The following is a 19,382-nucleotide window of genomic DNA, read 5'->3' on the forward strand; positions in this document are numbered from 1 at the left end:
CCAATAATGTGATCAAAGAGGGAGGTGACTCCTTACATCAGTAATCAGTGCACAGAGACCCCCTATGTTGATGTATAAAGGGTTGATGTCAGTGGCAGAAGAGCTCTTTATTAGACATGTGCATTCGTTTTCGTCCGAATGCATTTTCGTCCGAATTTCAGGTATTTTCGTTATCGTTTTAACAAACGATAACGAAAGTGCAGAGTCCGAAAAACGAAAGATCCGACATAAACAAATGCTTTATTTTCGTTTTGGTTGCTACAACAGTTCGATATAGATAGGAGATTCGACATGATGATGACAATAACAATCTGTCCATCAAACCTCTGGTCGAATGTGCCTAACCTTAGCTCTATTAGTCCAAGATTATTCTACATAGAGAGAAAAGATTCGACGTAGAGAGGAAAGATTCGACGTAGGGGAGGAAAGATTCGACGTAGGGGAGGAAAGATAAATAAAAATAATGATGATGATGAATGTTATTGGCTGATTGTAACCAAAGAGGAGGAGCAGTAAAATAGCTAGAACTAAGTACACAGTACTTTGGCTTATGGTGTCTGTTGAAAGTTCTAAGAAGATTTGACGGAGCAGGTAAACTATATGGCGTCGCACAGTTTAGCTGCTCCGTCGAATCTTCTTTGAACATTCGACAGACACCATAAGCATTCAATGACAGATTCGACCTTAATTAGGATTTTCGGACTAATGCAATTTTTAACGAAAACCGAAATAAATAAAAACGAATTTCGGGAGTAACTAAATAAATGTATTTTTTGGACGAAAACGAAATTCCGAAACGAAATATTTCAGTGTGCACATGTCTACTCTTTATGTTGGTGACCAGTGGAAGAAGGCCCCCTTACCTTGGTTGTTACTAGTAATAGAGGGGCCACCTTACATTTTGGGGTCACTGAAAGGAGGGCTCTGTATATTGGTGACCAGTGGTAAAAGGCCTCCCTTACTTTGGTGGTCAGTGAGAGAAGGGTCACCTTAGATTTGTAGTCATTGGAAGAAGGGCTCTGTATGTTGGTAACCAGTGGAAGAAGCCCCCCACCTTGGTGGTCAGTGGAAAAAGGGCCACCTTACATTTTGAGATCAGTGGAAGAAGGGCTCTGTGTATTGGTGACCAGTGGTAAAAGGCCTCCCTTACTTTGGTGGTCAGTGAGAGAAGGGTCACCTTAGATTTGTAGTCATTGGAAGAAGGGCTCTGTATGTTGGTAACCAGTGGAAGAAGCCCCCCACCTTGGTGGTCAGTGGAAAAAAGGCCACCTTACATTTTGAGATCAGTGGAATAAGGGCTCTGTGTATTGGTGACCAGTGGAAAAAGGCCTCCCTTACTTTGGTGGTCAGTGAGAGAAGGGTCACCTTAGATTTGTAGTCATTGGAAGAAGGGCTCTGTATGTTGGTAACTAGTGGAAGAAGCCCCCCACCTTGGTGGTCAGTGGAAAAAAGGCCACCTTACATTTTGAGATCAATGGAAGAAGCGCTCTGTGTTTTGGTGACCAGTGGTAAAAGGCCTCCTTACTTTTTTGATCAGTAGAAGTATGGCCACCTTACATTTGTGGTCAGTGGAAGAAGGGCTCAGTACATTGGTGATCACTGATAGGAGGCCCCCCTTACCTTGCTAGTTAGTGGGAGCAGGACCACCTCACATTTGTGGTCAGTGGAAGAAGATCCCTGTATACTGGTTACCAGCGGGATTAGGCACCCTTACATTAGTTATCAAGACCTTGTACCCTGGTGGTCAGGGCAAGAGGTGGCTCCTTAGATTGGGAGTCAATGAGAAGAATGCCCTTTGCTTTGGGAGTCAGTAAAAATAATGACCCTTACATTGGCAGTCAATGGGAAGAATGCCCTTTGCATTGGGAGTCAGTAAGAATAATGCCTCTTACATTGGCAGTCAATGGGAAGAATGCCCTTGCATTGGGAGTCAGTAGGAATAATGCCTCTTACATTGGCAGTCAATAGGAAGAATGCCCTTTGCATTGGGAGTCAGTAAGAATAATGCCTCTTACATTGGTGGTCAGTGGGAAGAATGCTCCTTACACTTGTCCTACCCTGTCAACTGTCAAAATATCCAAACAGTGATTGCATCTGACTGAATGCAAGCGCTGTTTAGCCGACAGTTATCTGCCTGGCTCACTCAATTTTTCAGGGATGTCGGCGGAAGGAGACTCAGTGAGCAAATTTCAGCCGGTTCAAATTGCCTGCTTAACCCTCCAGTACTCGATCCAAAACTAAAGAAAGAGTTTTGCCTTTACATACATTCTAAAGCTGAACTTAAGGATAAGCAATTATCCATATACAAAAGTCATGTGTATTTGTATGCCAATCTTGGTGTACTTTATGTACTTCTTCCAGATCCGTGCAGAAATCCAGCGTGAGACTTTCCCTCTGTGCAGGAACTTCCTGTAATAAAGACCGATCACTGCTGCTCTCTCTCCTTGTGCAGGGGGACTGGTCTTGTCTCCGCCTATCCTGTAGTTTTTCTGCAGCCTGTAGTGGGTGGAGCCTGCTGGGTCCCTCCAACAGCTCTACTCCTTGCACAGGCTATATACAGTGATAATGTTACTGCTGCTTTTACAAGGTAATATCTGGTTTTGCAAAGACATTTTGAGCGCACGAAGTAGTATTTATCGGCGTATAACACGCACTTTTTTCCCCTTAAAATCAGGGGGAAATTGTGGGTGCGTGTTATACGCCGATCCCCTGCGATCCGGAGCTGTCAGATTTTCAAAATCGCCGACTGCGATTTGAAAATGGCGCCGCCGGCGCCGAAATACACAGTGCCGGTCCTCGGCTCTTCTCGGCCACTTTCGTCTTCACTCGAGCGCCGCCCGAACCTAGCCGAGTGTACTCGGCTAGGTTTGGATAGCTCCGCTCGGGACTACGAGTGGAGCCGAAAGTAAACGAGAGCCGCCGAGAAGAGCCGAGGACCGGCTCTGTGTATTTCGGCGCCAGCGGCGCCATTTTTAAATCGCGTTCGGCGATTTTGAAAATCTGACAGCTCCGGATCGCAGGGGATCGGCGTATAACACGCACCCACAATTTCCCCCTGATTTTAAGGGGAAAAAAGTGCATGTTATACGCCGATAAATACTACTTCGTGCGCTCGAAATGTCTTTGCAAAACCAGATATTACCTTGTAAAAGCAGCAGTAACATTATCACTGTATATAGCACTGGGGAAGGCTGCACTGGGGAAGGCTGCACTGACAAGGCTGCACTGGGGAAGGCTGCACTGACAAGGCTGCACTGACAAGGCTGCACTGGGGAAGGCTGCACTGACAAGGCTGCACTGACATAGCTGCACTGACATGGCTGCACTGGGGAAGGCTGCACTGAGAAGGCTGCAATGATGGGCATTTAAATGTAAGTTTTTTTTCCTTCAACTTCCCTCCTAAAAGTTTTTTTTTCCTTAAAATTCCCTCCTAAATTGGGGTGCGTGTTATACGCCGATAAATACGGTATATCCTTTGTGGCTGTTGGGGAATGTAAATTAAATAAAAGTGTTTGCGTCCCGACTTCAGCTGTAACTTTTCATAAAAGACTACTTTCACACGTGTGTTTTTGTACGATAAATATAAAAAAAAAATTATGCTTGCTGCTGCAAATTTTCACCAGTTTCCAGCAAAGCACCAGGGAGGTGAATGACAATAGATCTAAAACACATCTGTACAAAAAAAACGCAGAGACTTAAATGCTAGAAATGACCCATCAGCAATTCGTGAGGACTGAGTTGGCTTCAAACAAAAACAAAAGATTAAAGGGAAAAAAACAAGCTGTCAAAAGTTGGCTGAAGGTGGGGGATGGAGCAGGAATGGATTAGTTTGGGAGAAAGTTGTGGAGGGTGGGACAGGATTAGGATAGGGCTGAGCTGGAAGAGGGTGGTGCCTCAACGTCTTCAGTCCTGACACATCCTACTGAAGTCTACATAAAACTTCACTTAATAAACTTACTGTGCTAAGAAGTCCACAGGAGGATATAGAAATTACGCCACGTTTACAGCACGTTTCGAAGGTAAGACCCTCTGTGGGTTTTGTTTGAGAATTCGTCTGAGCATCTATTAGTTGAGGGATCATTTGTGTCCGAGCTGTGAGTTCCACCTCTATTCATCTCTTGTAGGCTCTTAAGGGATTAAGGTTGGGAGATTTAAGGAAATCCTTCTGGAATTTGTATCCTGGTACACCCAGGGCTGTCACCTATTTTGTCTGGTAAAACCTGGACTTGTTGCCAATCATTTTAACAGGAAAAAGAGATCCTAAAAACAGCGAGGACGGAATTTTTCCAGAAAAAGTGGCAACTCCAGTTACACAAGAGTGGATGAAGGTTTGGCTGGAAAAAATCTGATGCCAATTTGGGATAAAGTGCCAACCACCAGCTGTTAGGAAACTAAAAGCCCCAGTTTAGATTTAAAGTTAGTTAAAGTTTACTCTATATGTCTATCTCAGCCTTTTTCAACTTTTTTTTTTACTCCTGAGGAACCCTTGAAACCATTTTCAGGTTCTCGGGGAAGCCTTGCTAAAAAGGATTCGACAAACAACTTATGGTACGGTAGTGTGATCAATAGGGTAAAGAAACATTGAAATAAAAGCTTATGTGATGTGGAGAACCTAGTATATTTGACACCCAGGGGGTTACCAACCCTTACAAAGAAAGGAAAGGCAGATGGTAAAAATTGTGGTATCCTGTAACCTTAGTGGTCAATGTAGACATGGTCCCATACATTACACCAATGGTCTCCAAACTGCAGCCCGAGGGCTCAATGTGTCCCTTTGCTTACCTTTATCTGGCCCTTAGAACACTATTTCTCCCTCAGATTACGAGGCACTATTCCTCCCTCTGACAACAACAATGGGGTATTATTCCTCCCATTGCCACCAATGTTGAAGCATAAATTCCTCCTCTGACACCAATGATGGGGCACTATTTCTTCCACTGGCATCAAAGATGGGGCACTATTCCTTCCACTGGCACCAAAGATGGGGCACTCTTCCTCCCTCTGACACCAACATTGGGGTATTATTCCACCCATTGACACTAATGTGGGAGCATAAATTCCTCCTCTGACACTAGTGATGGTGCACTATTCCTTTCACTGGCACCAAAGATGGGACACTATTTCTCACACTGACACCAATGATGGGGCACTATTCCTCCCACTGACACAAATGATGGGTGCACTATACCTCATATACCAATGATGGGGCAGTATTCCTCCTCCTAAGCACAGGGGTGCTGTGTAATTTTTTTACTCCCACTGACAACCAAGCCTGGAGCATTTTCTACTCCCACTGGCCACAGTCCGGCCCCCCTAAATCCTGAAGGGCAGTAAACTGTCCCTTTGTTTAGAAACTTTGGAGACCCTTGCATTACACAATATTGGAAAATTGCCCCACTGCATTGATGTTCCGGGTAGGTGGGAGATCAGTTCACCATTGACCACTGCTCAAGGAACCCCTGGTAACTTCTGGAGGAACCTTGGTTGAGGAAACACTGGTCTATGTTGTCTCGTAGCCATGGGAAAATGTTGGTCCATGGAACTGCAAGTCTCAGAATGATCTGACCAGCTGGATCCATGACAGCTGGATGCCTACAATTAATCCCAAGCTCTTTTGTGTAAAGAGCTTTGAGTACACCCATCTATTAAGAGAACAATTAGATAATTGATTTCTCACCTTAAACTAAAATACACCCATGCTCCTTAAAACCAATAATCCTAGATGTCATTTGAAAAGTAGGGGGTGGTACTATAGCACTGTTTTGGTCTATCTCATTCGATCACCTGGTGAAACAATGGGCGATCAAGAGTTTTACTTGACGCAATAATTGTTTGGTATCAATTAAACGTCTGCAGCATCTCTGACCATACAGGTGAAGGTAGCCAATTCCCCAACAGTTCTGTCCTATAATATGCATGAATTCTAAAGCTGGCAGAATTTTGCAAGAAAATTTTCGTTTTCAAAGCGTTTGTTTGATTGGTTAGTGGGGTCAAATCGGCGGTTATTTTCAGCTACAGTAAAGAAAAAGCGGGAAGGAGTAGGATGGACAACCTTTCCTGTTTCTTCTCTGGATGAACAAAGTTCTAACTTTGTGATTTCCGTTCGGGAAAAATTGTATTAATTGTAATGCGCATGTTCTGGGCACAAAAGACCACAGTTCAATAGTCTGTGATTCCATTCAAGTAACAGCTCTGAGTGAAATTTTTGGGGCTTTCGAATAAAATTAGTTGACTCAATGACAGCAAGATTGAATGGTCTGTTGAACGATTTTTCAGAATTTTGAACAAAAGTTTAAACATAATTTTACTGGTGTATGGCCAGTCTAATTCAACCACTATGCCAAACTCTTTGGATCACCTGAGCTATGGCTAAAGTTGAATAATAAGCAAATAAATAGGCAGATATGGTTGTCTCTACTGGGAGGGTGGTGAAGTGTAGACAATCTTCGATTGCTGAAGATCATTCTAGAGATCTGCGTATCCAGGAGTGAAGGTTACAGTCATGAAAAACAGACAATGACCACGACTAATCACCTCCAAAGGCCAGCTTACTTTACAGTTGTTGGGGGGAGAACATAGTGATTGGTCAAAAATATCTAAAATGAACCATCGTTACTCCCATACTAATGGTGTGTTGGGTTGCTAGCGCCATCTGCTAGTAACTAGAGACATACAAGATTGTTGCTCAACATGGGCCGATCTCGTGTCTATTGGTAGAATTTGTATATGCTCATTACCGAGCACCTTCACTTGGCCAAAACTTGTCCCATGTATGGTCTCCTTATCAAAAACAGTCAAATGGACTAAGCAAATGACCAGGATTAGCCGATAAGTGTTACCTCTTAAGAAAACAGCTTTATATGGTTTACAAACAAATTATAGTCAGCGAGGCCGAGGAGTTAAAAGCTTAGGGTTCCTAATTCAGCCCAAATCCTATTTTTGGTTTTCTTAAAAAAAAAGGTTATTTGAACAGAGAAGTGAAATCAGGGAGTACGCATTTTTCTGTCAGCCGAAATACGACTGGGTGTACTCATGCAATAGCCAGTGACGTCCCGTCCCAGTTAGTCATGGAAACTCTTAGTATACTGTACTTTCTATGGCTGCGAAATGTGGGGATAAAGCTTTTGAACTTTTGCAACAAGCGTGCTGCCAAGGGAAGGACGAGCCACTCATCACGAACAAAGAAGAGAGAGGAGGGTACGTCAGTTTCTGGAACTGTTATAACGTTTTTTTTTTTATAGAAAGCGGAAACCCTGAAAAGTATTTAAAGATTTGGCAAAGGTTACAAACTCGCCGGTAACTTATTTGGGTTTGATCTGTGATCTGCAGGTGGGATTTGCATCTGGCTACGGTTCACACATGGTGATCCTCATGGTAAAGACTCAACAAAGGGACATTTAAATATCCATACAGCAGCTAAAGACTAATGCATACCTGTAGGAGGGGCGATTCCAGAGCTGAGTTGGCCGGCTGGGGGAGATATGATCTGTGCATATAACACATATGGCGTACGGGTTTAGCGCTGATGAGCAACCACAGCTTCCAGCAGAGTATATTATACTGTGACATGGCATGCTGGGATTTGTGGTTCCTCATCGGAAATCAGGAAGAAGCTTGCAGATTACAGAGCTTTCATGAAAATTTAACATGACCATAAGGTTTTATTTCATTAGTTATTGGCTTGCAATGCTGCCACATACATGCTTGGTCTTTTTCCAAAATTCCAGAAGATCACTTTGCACGCTATAAAAGCAACATCATTTCATAATCATTTTTTATATTGGGAATATCACAGTGCTACGGGTGCTGGTCACCAATTTTTTTTGTTTACATTTACATTTTTTTTTAATAATTTTATTAACAAAATTTAAAAAGATAACATGATTGAGTATTAGCTCAGTCTGGGACGCATCTCAAAGAGAAAGAACACTAATGCTGCGTACACGCGATCTGATTTTCCGACAACAAATGTTGGATGTGAGCTTGTTGGCGGAAAGTCCGACCGTGTGTATGCTCCATCGAACATTTGTTGTTGGACTTTCCGCCAACAAATGTTGGCTAGCAGGTTCTCAAATTTTCTTCCAACAAATGTTTGTTGGCAGACTTTCTGATCATGTGCACACAAGTCCCGTCGGACAAAAGCCCACACATGCTCGGAGTCAAGTACGAGCCGGAAACGCTCGGTCTTGTAAAACTAGCGCTCGTAATGGAGATATCACGTACGTCTTGTACGTCACTACCTTCGTAACTGTTGGCCAACATTTTTGTGACCGTATGTATGCAAGACAAGTTGGAGCCAACATCCTTTTAACAAAAATCCACGGTTTTGTTGTCGGAAAGTCCGATCGTGTGTACGGGACATTAGGCTTGGTTTAGACCTATGCGTGCGCGTAATTTCAATTACCCATGGGTAGTGTAGAAGAATTAATGGCACCCTCGCGCGTCTGGTAAAGAACAGCACATTTCTGTGAAGGCTGGCAACACATGTGATTATGCGCGAGTTCCCGACACGCATAGATCTGAAACAAGTCTTAATGTTACTCCTAAGGCAAGGGTCACACATATAAGTTTTTTAGAAGGGCATGCAGGTTCCTGCTGGTAGAAAACTGCATGCAATTAAATGCGATTTTTTTTAATTTCATTTAACGCGTTTACACGTTTAAAGTTAGTTTATATCTTTGGTTCCTATCAATGGATTTGCATTGAACATCCTTATACAAACCTACAGATAAGAAAATGGGCTTCCTCCCAAACCAACCATGAGAGTGTTGGTGGCTTTAGGCTAATTTGGGGTCAGAGAGTGCTGAGAATGATTCAACGTTTTGCGTAACATATGGCAGAAAAAGTTGCAGAACTATGCAAATAGAGAAAATAAACAAGGAACACGTATGGGCACCATGGTGTAGAGATGAAAGAATCTAGTGGGTGATTCAACCCCTCCAGTACCAACCCATAACTGAAATATCAGACACTCGAAACAAAAGTGCCTTGTAGTGATCCTTGGCCTTTACCGTTTTCTGAGTAAACAGGAACTGCAATTAGTGGCTGGGTGTTTTATATCATTTACCAGGCATGTGCTTTGTTTGTTCCAACATCTGTTGCCACAGGTAACACTGGACTATTTCCTGATGTGTTTTTAGCACGTCTGGAAAAGGAGAGCAAACACAACACAGAGTTGTAGCCTACGGCATGGCTCCTAGTTTCCTAGTTGTCCCTTATTTAGAGTGCCTGTCCCTCTTGTGGAATCAAATCCATTTGTCCCTCATTCTTAAATGTTCCTTTTTTTAGACCTGAAATAAATATACTGTCAATATAGTGTAGTGTTTCAGTCAAGGGAAATGGAAATGCTTACCTGCAGGTGCCGCTAAACGCTGATCCAATTTTGAGAAACCTTCATGTGAAGTCTGCGAGGGAACCAACACTTCCAGTGGTCTTAATCTCTTGGGTCCTCCACGACTCTCACTGGTTCCTCCTGCTGACCTCTATATCAGCCATTCTCAACCAGGGTTCCTCCAGAGGTGGCTAGGGGTTCCTTGAGCTGTGGCTGATTTACCTCCTGTTTGATGGGGCCTACATAGTTTTGAGCCAATGCCACTTGGAGGAGCCAGTGGTATGACACCAATGATCTTTATAGCACTCTGTAAGGGGGCTATTCTTACACTGACCACCAAAGTATGGGGCATTGTTCCCACTGGCACCCAATGAATGGGTTTTATCAGGGGTTCCCTGAGACCTGAATATAATTTTAAGGGTTCCCCTGGGGTAAAAAGGTTGAGAAAGGCTGCTCTATATGATCACTATCTGCTGTAATGACATGCAGGAGGAACCACTGAGAGCTGCAGGTGTACAGAGAGCTATCAATATAGAAGGGCTCCCCTGAGATCAGAACACTAATTTGAGAATTCCTTCATGGTAAAAAATGTTTAGAAAAGCTGTTTTAGATTATTGCAATAGCTTTTTTCAATGCTAACATTTTAAATTGTAGAAGCCCTGGTGGGTTTAAAGTGGTTGTAAACCTCAGACAATGAAATATGAACAAAGCATATCCCTCTATAGTGTGTACTTGTCTCAATTAAGAGCACTAAGTGTCTCTTCTGTCAGCTGCTTTGTTCCTCTATTATCAGCATGAATCACTTCTGACAAGTTTTTCTGACACCAAGAGAAAAATGGTGACAAGGGAGGGACCTCCAGCTGATTGACAGCCTCGGCTCTGTTCCTGTGTGCTGTGTGAAGGCCAGGGGGTGTGTCCCTTCTCTCTAATCAGCTCCCAGAGCTCTCCTCATTGAACTCTGCAGAGTGTAACTTCAGTTCTCCACCCCCTTTTTTCTGAACTCTCAAAAGCTTATAAATTCGGCACTTTGAATGGATGTAGAGAAGAGAATACTGCAGATAGACAGGTACAACTTACGTAGGAGGTTTTGTTTAATCTCTGTGTATCACCTGAGGATAATCCCTTCATTGGGTATATGTAAGGGTTTACAACCACTTCTAGTAATGATTCTTGATCTTTAGATCATCATGGTCTACATCAGTGGTCTGCAAACTGCGGCCCAGGGGCCAGATGAGGCCCTTTGCTTGCCTTTATTCCGCCCTTGGGGCACTATTCCTCCCACTGACATTAACAATGGGGCATAATTCCTACCACTGTTAATAACAGTGGGACACTATTCCTACCACTAACACAAACTATTGGGTACTATTCCTCTTGCTGAGACCAGTGATGGGGCACTTTTCCTTTCACTGAAACCAATGATGGGGCATTTTTATCAAAGCCATGACATTTTCCACTCCTACTTGCCACAGCCAAGCCCCTATAAGTCTGAAGGATAAAAATAACCTTTGTTTAGAAAGTTTGGAGACCCCTGGTCTACATGATTGGGGGCATTGCAAGGGTGTTTTCATTTAATCTTTTGTGCCAAACGGTGCCCCTCTCTCCTATCTCAGAAGGTTGGGATTATGCCTACAACAGCCAATAACGTTCCATCTTTCATTTTTTAAACTTCAACAGAAGAGAGAAACTATAGAATTTGGAGGTCCTTTTTGATTTGTTCCAATGTCCATTAATCAACCCCAATGCTGATTTGATGTCCACTATTTGGTTAGGGTGGTGGGAAATGCCTGGATGGACCTCTGTTCCTGCCATGTATCTGCAGAAATTTAAAAAGTACCCACAGACATAAGATGATCTCCACCCAGTAATTGTTCACTAGAACGATGGGGCATATATCCACATGCTGATATTGGGTGAGCAACCGTTCCTCTCAAGAACAACAGCAACCATCAGAGAAGACCCAACCCAGGCAGATCAGTCTTTGACCAAGAGTGGTTAGCCAAGGAGGTGTGCAGGGACCATGGAGCATAGATCAGCTTATGATCATCTTGTGTCTATGAGCATCCTAAAAGTAGTTTTGTGTGGTCAGTGATATGGCCAATCACCACATTCCAATAGCTCGTCCCTTTGTAGGATCTTAGTAGCAAATACAGGATTAGAAAGATGAATTGGTCTGTTCCAAAAAGTATTATGTGGTGCTCCGAGGCGGAACAAGTGTGGGTTGGCAGAGTGACAGAATGGGATTAACCCTCTTCCTATGTCATGTACTTTACACCGCGCTTTTCTTCCATCTCTTCCTGCCCCAGAGCCCGCTCTTTCTAACCTACTTCCCTCCCTTTCTGACTTCCCACCCTCCCTTCCTTTCTACCCTGTGTCCCTCTCTTTCTACTTCACTTCCCTCTCTTTGTGACTTGCTTTTCTCTGTTTCTATCTCATATTCCTCTCATTCTAACCAACTTCCCTTCCTTTCTAACCTATTACCCTACTTTCTGCCCCCTCTCTTCCTGCCCTATTTCTCTCTCATTCTTACCTACTTTTCTCCCTTTCTGACCTATTGTCCTCTCTTTTTATCCCAGATTCCTCTTTTTCTAAGCTACTTCCTTGTATTTCTAACCTACTTTCCTCCCTTGCCCTACCTGCCTCTCTTCCTAGCCTATTTTATTTTTATTTCCCCCTTTTTTTCTGTCCTACTTCCCTATCTTCTGCCATACCTTCCTCTCTTATTGTCCTACCCCCCCCCCTTTTTTTTGGGGTTCTAAATCTCTCGTCTCTTAACCCACTTCCTCTCTTTCTGCCCTTCTCTCTTCCCTTTCTGACCTACTTTCCTCTCCCGGTGTTCTAAAGCCTTCTCTTTCTATCCCTCCTCCCCTTCTGTCCCACCCTCCTTTCTTCTGTTTCTGCACTACTTCTCTCTCCCCTTGTCCTAAATCCCACTCCTTTTAACCCACTTCTTCTTTCCTGCCCCTCTTTCGTCCCTTGCTGCCCTTCTTTCCCCTCCTGTTGTCCTAAATCCCTCTTTTCCTACCCAACTTCCCCCTCTTTCCTGCCTTTCTTTCTTTGCTTTCTTACCAAACCCCCCTCCCAAATCTCTCTCCTCTTACCCCTTCCTCCTCTCTCTGCCCTTTTTTCTGCCCCTACTCCTCCATTGCTCCCTCACTTTCTGCCCTCGCTCCTCCATTGTTCCATTTCTTTCTGCCCCTACTCCTTCATCGCTCCTTCTTTTTCTGCCCCAACTCCTCCATTGTTTCATTTCTTTCTGCCCCCGCTCCTCCATTGCTGCCTCTCTTTCTGCCCCCGCTCCTTCATCGCTCCCTCTTTTTCTGCCCCCGCTCCTCCATTGCTCCCTCTCTTTCTGCCCCCGCTCCTCCATTGTTTCATTTCTTTCTGCCCCCGCTCCTCCATTGCTGCCTCTCTTTCTGCCCCTGCTCCTTCATCGCTCCCTCTTTTTCTGCCCCCGCTCCTCCATTGCTCCCTCTCTTTGTTCCCCCACTCCTCCATTGTTTCATTTCTTTCTGCCCCCGCTCCTCCATTGCTCCCTCTCTTTCTGCCCTGCTCCTCCATTGCTCCTTCTCTTTCTGCCCCCGCTCCTCCATTGCTCCCTCTCTTTCTGCCCCCGCTCCTCCATTGTTTCATTTCTTTCTGCCCCCGCTCCTCCATTGCTCCCTCTCTTTCTGCCCCCGCTCCTCCATCGCTCCCTCTTTTTCTGCCCCCGCTCCTCCATTGCTCCCTCTCTTTCTGCCCCCGCTCCTCCATCGCTCCCTCTTTTTCTGCCCCCCGTTCCTCCATTGCTCCCTCTCTTTCTGCCCCCGCTCCTCCATCGCTCCCTCTTTTTCTGCCCCCGCTCCTCCATTGCTCCCTCTCTTTCTGCCCCCGCTCCTCCATTGTTTCAATTCTTTCTGCCCCCGCTCTTGCATTGCTCCCTCTCTTTGTTCCCCCACTCCTTCTTTCCTCCCTCTTTTTCTGCCCCCACTCCTCCATTCTTCCATTTCTTTCTGCCCCCGCTCCTCCATTGCTCCTTCTCTTTCTGCCCCCGCTCCTCCATTGCTCCTTCTCTTTCTGCCCCCGCTCCTCCATTGCTCCTTCTCTTTCTGCCCCCGCTCCTCCATTGCTCCCTCTCTTTCTGCCCCCACTCCTCCATTGTTTCATTTCTTTCTGCCCCCGCTCCTCCATTGCTCCCTCTCTTTCTGCCCCCGCTCCTCCATCGCTCCCTCTTTTTCTGCCCCCGCTCCTCCATTGCTCCCTCATTTTCTGCCCCCGCTCCTCCATTGCTCCCTCTTTTTCTGCCCCCGCTCCTCCATTGCTCCCTCTTTTTCTGCCCCCGCTCCTCCATTGTTTCATTTCTTTCTTCCCCCACTCCTTCTTTCCTCCCTCTTTTTCTGCCCCCACTCCTCCATTCTTCCATTTCTTTCTGCCCCCACTCCTCCATCGCTCCTTCTCTTTCTGCCCCCGCTCCTCCATTGCTCCCTCTTTTTCTGCCCCCGCTCCTCCATTGTTCCATTTATTTCTGCCCCCGCTCCTTCACTGCTCCCTCTCTTTCTGCCCCTGCTCCTCCATTGCGCTCTTTTGTTCTGCCGCCTCTCCTCTTTTGCTCCCTCTTTTTTTGCCCCCACTCCTCCGCTGCGCCCTCTCCTTCTGCCCACGCTCCTCCATTGCTCCCTCTCTTTCTACCCCTGTAGAACACCTCCCCCTCTCCTCTTCCCTATAACATAGAGCCCCCAGCCATGATCTGGCTGCATTGCATAGAGAACTGCAGAGACCCAGTGATGTCATTACTGAGTCTAAAATATGGCATGTAATGAAAATGGAAAAGTTTTATTTTAATATTTTTATTAGAATGTTGATAAAGGGGAAACGAAAAACCAGGGAAGGCAAAAAATAACTTTATTAAAACACATTACAGAACTATAGAGAAGGTGATTTCAGCCATATTAGTTGACCCGAAAAACACAGCTGATTAAGCGCCGATCGTTCCTTATTTTCACTTTCAGGGGATCTACCCCCCTCCCCCAGGACCAGAGGCCTGTAGTCACCCTCACCAACCAATCATAAATCAGCATTCAGCAGCTCCCACATGAATTTCTTGTATCTGATTGGCTCCTCGGGGCTCCCGCAGGACTCTGATGTTGAATAATCTCATTTTGTGTTATTTCTTTGTGTGCCAAATGAGGTAAATCGTTGATGTCTGAGCGCAGTCTGGGCCCTTGTTAGTCCAGATGTGCCGGGATCTGGTTTCTAGAAATGTAAGCTTTCTAAGATAAAGACTTCCAGTTGCAAAAACAAAGACCAGTCCGTAGCGGAGGACGTCCCTGAGCCCCGGCATAGCTACCCCCACCCTGGCAAAGGTACCACCACCCCACTATAGGTACCGCCATCCCAGCATAGGTACTGCCACCCCGCTATAGGTACCGACACCCCGGCATAGGTACCGCCACCCTGGCAAAGGTACAGCCACTCTGCATAGGTACCGCCACCCCGCTATAGGTACCGACACCCCGGCATAGGTACCGCCACCCTGGCAAAGGTACAGCCACTCTGCATAGGTACCGCCACCCTGGCAAAGGTACAGCCACTCTGCATAGGTACCGCCACCCTGGCAAAGGTACAGCCACTCTGCATAGGTACCACCACCCTGGCAAAGGTACCGCCACCCCACTATAGGTACCGCCACCCCAGCATAGGTACTGCCACCCCGCTATAGGTACCGCCACCCCGGCATAGGTACCGCCACCCCGGCATAGGTACCGCCACCCCAGCATAGCTACTGCCACCCCAGCCACCCCACTATAGGTACCACCACCCCACCATAGATACCGCCACCCTGCTATAGGTACCGCCACCCCGCTATAGGTACCTCCACCCTGGCAAAGGTACAGCCACTCCGCATAGGTACCGCCACCCCAGCATAGCTACCACCACACTGGCAAAGGTACCGCCACCCCACTATAGGTACCGCCACCCCGGCATAGGTACCGCCACCCTGCTATAGGTACCGCCACTCCACTATAGGTACCACCACCCCAGCATAGATACCGCCACCCCGCTATAGGTATCGCCACCCCACCATAGATACCGCCACCCCAGCATAGGTACCGCCACCCCAGCATAGGTACCGCCACCCCTGCATAGGTACCGCCACCCCTGCATAGGTACCGCTACCTCGGCATAGGTACCGCTACCCCGGCATAGGTACCGCCAACCCGGCATAGGTACCGCCACCCTGCAATAGGTACCACAACCCCTCCATAGGTACCGCCACCCCTCCATAGGTACCACCACCCCGGGAAAGGTACCGCCACCCTGCCATAGGTACCGGCATCCTGCCATAGATACGGCCACCCAGGCAAAGGTACCGCCACCCCAGCATAGCTACTGCCACCCCAGCCACCCCACTATAGGTACCACCACCCCACCATAGATACCGCCACCCTGCTATAGGTACCGCCACCCCGCTATAGGTACCTCCACCCTGGCAAAGGTACAGCCACTCCGCATAGGTACCGCCACCCCAGCATAGCTACCACCACACTGGCAAAGGTACCGCCACCCCACTATAGGTACCGCCACCCCGGCATAGGTACCGCCACCCTGCTATAGGTACCGCCACTCCACTATAGGTACCACCACCCCAGCATAGATACCGCCACCCCGCTATAGGTATCGCCACCCCACCATAGATACCGCCACCCCAGCATAGGTACCGCCACCCCAGCATAGGTACCGCCACCCCAGCATAGGTACCGCCACCCCTGCATAGGTACCGCTACCTCGGCATAGGTACCGCTACCCCGGCATAGGTACCGCCAACCCGGCATAGGTACCGCCACCCTGCAATAGGTACCACAACCCCTCCATAGGTACCGCCACCCCTCCATAGGTACCACCACCCCGGGAAAGGTACCGCCACCCTGCCATAGGTACCGGCATCCTGCCATAGATACGGCCACCCAGGCAAAGGTACCGCCACTCCACCATAGAAAATGCACAATAGAGAGAGACGCAGGTATAGCGGGAACCATAGAATAGAACAGTATTCCTTGTAATCGATGGACAGAAAATCGCACGGCGCAAATGAGGACTGAATGTGTGTGTTAAACGTACGGCAAATATAATAAAGGGGCTCATTCACATATGGAGGTGAACGGAGGAGAAAAATTATTCTGTTTTTTTTTTTTTGCAGATGCACGATCAGCGACCCACAGAGGTCATGTGATCTGCGATTTCGTGTGCTAAGAACGCAGAACTAATCCTATATAATAATAAGAATAATAATAATAATAATAATAATAATATGTAACTGGAATAAATAAATACATTTAATTTTAAAAATGAAATCTTACGCCGCGTACACACAAGTGGACTTTTTGACCAGACTGGACCAACGGAACTAATCCATCGGACAATCTGACCGTGTGTGGGCTTCATCGGACCTGCAGCGGACTTTTTCGGTCGAAAATCAGACGGACTTTAGATTTAAAACATGTTTCAAATCTTCCTGACGGACTCGAGTCCGGTTGAAAAGTCCGCTCGTCTGTATGCTAGTCCGACGGACAAAAACTGACGCTAGGGCAGCTATTGGCTACTGGCTATCAACGTCCTTATATTAGTCCGGTGTACGTCATCACGTACCAATCTGTCAGACTTTGGTGTAATCGTGTGTAGGCAAGTCCGGTCGTTCCAAAGTACGTCAAAAGTCCGTCGGAAAGTCCGTCGGACCTTTAATGCCGAAAAGTCCTCCCGTGTGTACACGGCATTAGACATACCCAGACACTGAATACATATATATATATATATATATATCTTTCTATAAATGTACATAAGCCCCCCATACATGAATAAAGACCCTGCAGAGCCTGTATAGGTGTAGGGAGGAAAGTTGTGGGTAGTTTGGTGTAGTTCGGTGTATTCTATATGTGACAGAGGGGGGAGGGGAGGAGAGTAGTAGGGGGGGGGAGGGGAGGGGGTCTCCTCTTTGTCTATAGACCTCCTTCCCCAAATCCTGAACTTGGTGGGCGGGGAGACCCTCCACAGGGCTCGGCCCCGCCCATAAATCCCCGGGATCCCCTCGGGTCACGTGACTAGAGATCGCACGCTGCTGCCTTTGTTTAATCGCTGGATTGGCGCTAAAGAAATCGCACAGGCGACCGGACCGGAGAGAGAGCAGGCTGTACCGGGAGGTGGAGGTGAGCAGTGTGTACATGGAGAAGGAGATCGGTCTGTGTGTATGATGGGGCGGACGAGCGATGTCTGACCGACACCGGTCACTGTGTACCGGGATAGAACCGGGGAGAGGGAAGGGGGGATGTTCTGGAATAGAATTGGAAACTTCTTTCAGTGATACAATTCGATCTATTATTTCATCTTCATAGCTGCCCAAATTTAAAGAATAGGAGAGGAGGGAACATGAATAAAATAGATGAATTATTTTTTCCCCTTACATTTTCTACCCCCTTGCTTGTTTTTTTTTTTTTTTTAATTGGAGCAATTATAAAGGTAAAATAACACATTTTTTTTTTATATATATATATATATATATATATATATATATATATATATATATATATATATATATATATATTCTCTATCCCCCTCCCCTTTTTTAATCTGGGAATGTAGAAGATGAATTCTGTATTATTTTAACTTTTTTATATGTTGGTACAATTTTTAAAAATTAAGCAAGGGGGAAGAAATGTGTAAAAAAAAAAAAAAAAAGTTTTTTTTATATCTATCAAATCTGGTAAAGTGGACTAGTAGATCACTATTATAGGCGTCAGCCTCCTATTTCATCTTTACAGCTGCTCAGAATAAAAATAAGGGGGGGGGGGGGGTATATATATTTTCCCTCCCTTATTAATCCAGGCAGCTATAAAGATGAAATGGTAGACTAAATATATTATTTGCAATAGACGCACATTTATAGTGATATTCTATCTGGGACACACATTATAATCTATTAAAATATAAAATCAGTCTACTATTTCATCATAGTTGCCTGGACTAATGAAGGAGAGAAGAAGGGGGGGGGGGGATATATAAAATCTCTCTATCCTTGATGAACCTGTCTATATGTGATTTCATTGTGCCATGAACTACAAGACCCCTCCTCCCGTGTATCAGCACACCTTCCCCCTGTTAGGCTTACACCTAGCATCATGCGTTTTTTTTGTTTTTTTTTTTTTTATTTCTGGTGCGTCTTCGCAGTGCACACATGGGGGGCAGAGCATTAATCTGAACGGCCATACATGTGACAAATGTGCCAAAAATGTTCATGTACTCTTTTGGACATAGATTTCTGAAGTTTGGGGGGAGGGGACACTCATTTTTCTCTTGTTCTGTGAACGTGCCATAGTTTTGGTAAATTTCAGGGAGATTGTATGATCCGATTGTATTGTGTATGGATGGCCTTTAGATCTAGCAAGAACGATGTAGAAGGACCTTCCTTGATTGGGTAGGTCCTCCTATTGTATGGTGAGCCTTTTTAGCTTTGTGAATTGCATCTCATGCGGTATTTTTAGGCAGTCCTCTGACCGATTTATTTCCAGTTCATGTGATTGGTTTGCCGTCTTCATGATGACCTGCGTTTGTCGTGTGTATGGCCACCCTGCAGGCTGGAGTCGGTGATGGAGGTTGACTTCTAGTCAGTGGTAAGCTTCATAGTCTATCATGGTCCTTCCCATTGTCCTGTGTAGGACATCAGGTGAAGTTCATGGCTGACCTTCTCATTGTTTGCTCCTTGTCCTCAGACTATCCAGTCTTCTCCTCCAGGCTTTCCCGGAGTGTAGATCTTCTGCATTCCTTCCTGAGCTAATACAGCTCAGCGCTTCTGTATTCAGATCTGCTGGGGGGAGAAGAAACTATAGACTAGAGCACTAGGAGTAAGGGAGGTTGCCATTGCTGGTTCCCCCTTGTGGAATAACGGCTCCCTGGCTGTCATGCTGATCCAGTGGCTTCAGTCCCTTCTGCATCACAGGCATACAGAAAAAGTTCACACTATCTTGACCTCCATGCTTGTCCCTGGTCAGTGACTCGAGTAGGAGAGCCAGGCAGGCAGCAT

The 19,382-nt window shown here is 46.0% G+C and overlaps 1 protein-coding gene across 1 annotated transcript in view; it reads left to right on the forward strand.

Moving 5' to 3' along the window:
* Nucleotides 1-3,458: 3,458 nt before the first annotated feature.
* The window catches only part of LOC141147140 (gap junction gamma-1 protein-like), a 43,216-nt gene continuing 27,292 nt past the window's right edge, over nt 3,459-19,382 (forward strand). Inside the window, 1 exon segment of the mRNA XM_073634269.1 lies at nt 3,459-4,019. The gene's annotated coding sequence lies outside the window, so the exon portion shown is untranslated.

The sequence above is a fragment of the Aquarana catesbeiana genome, linkage group LG06, assembly GCF_042186555.1.
Source record: "Aquarana catesbeiana isolate 2022-GZ linkage group LG06, ASM4218655v1, whole genome shotgun sequence".
NCBI lineage: Eukaryota > Metazoa > Chordata > Amphibia > Anura > Ranidae > Aquarana > Aquarana catesbeiana.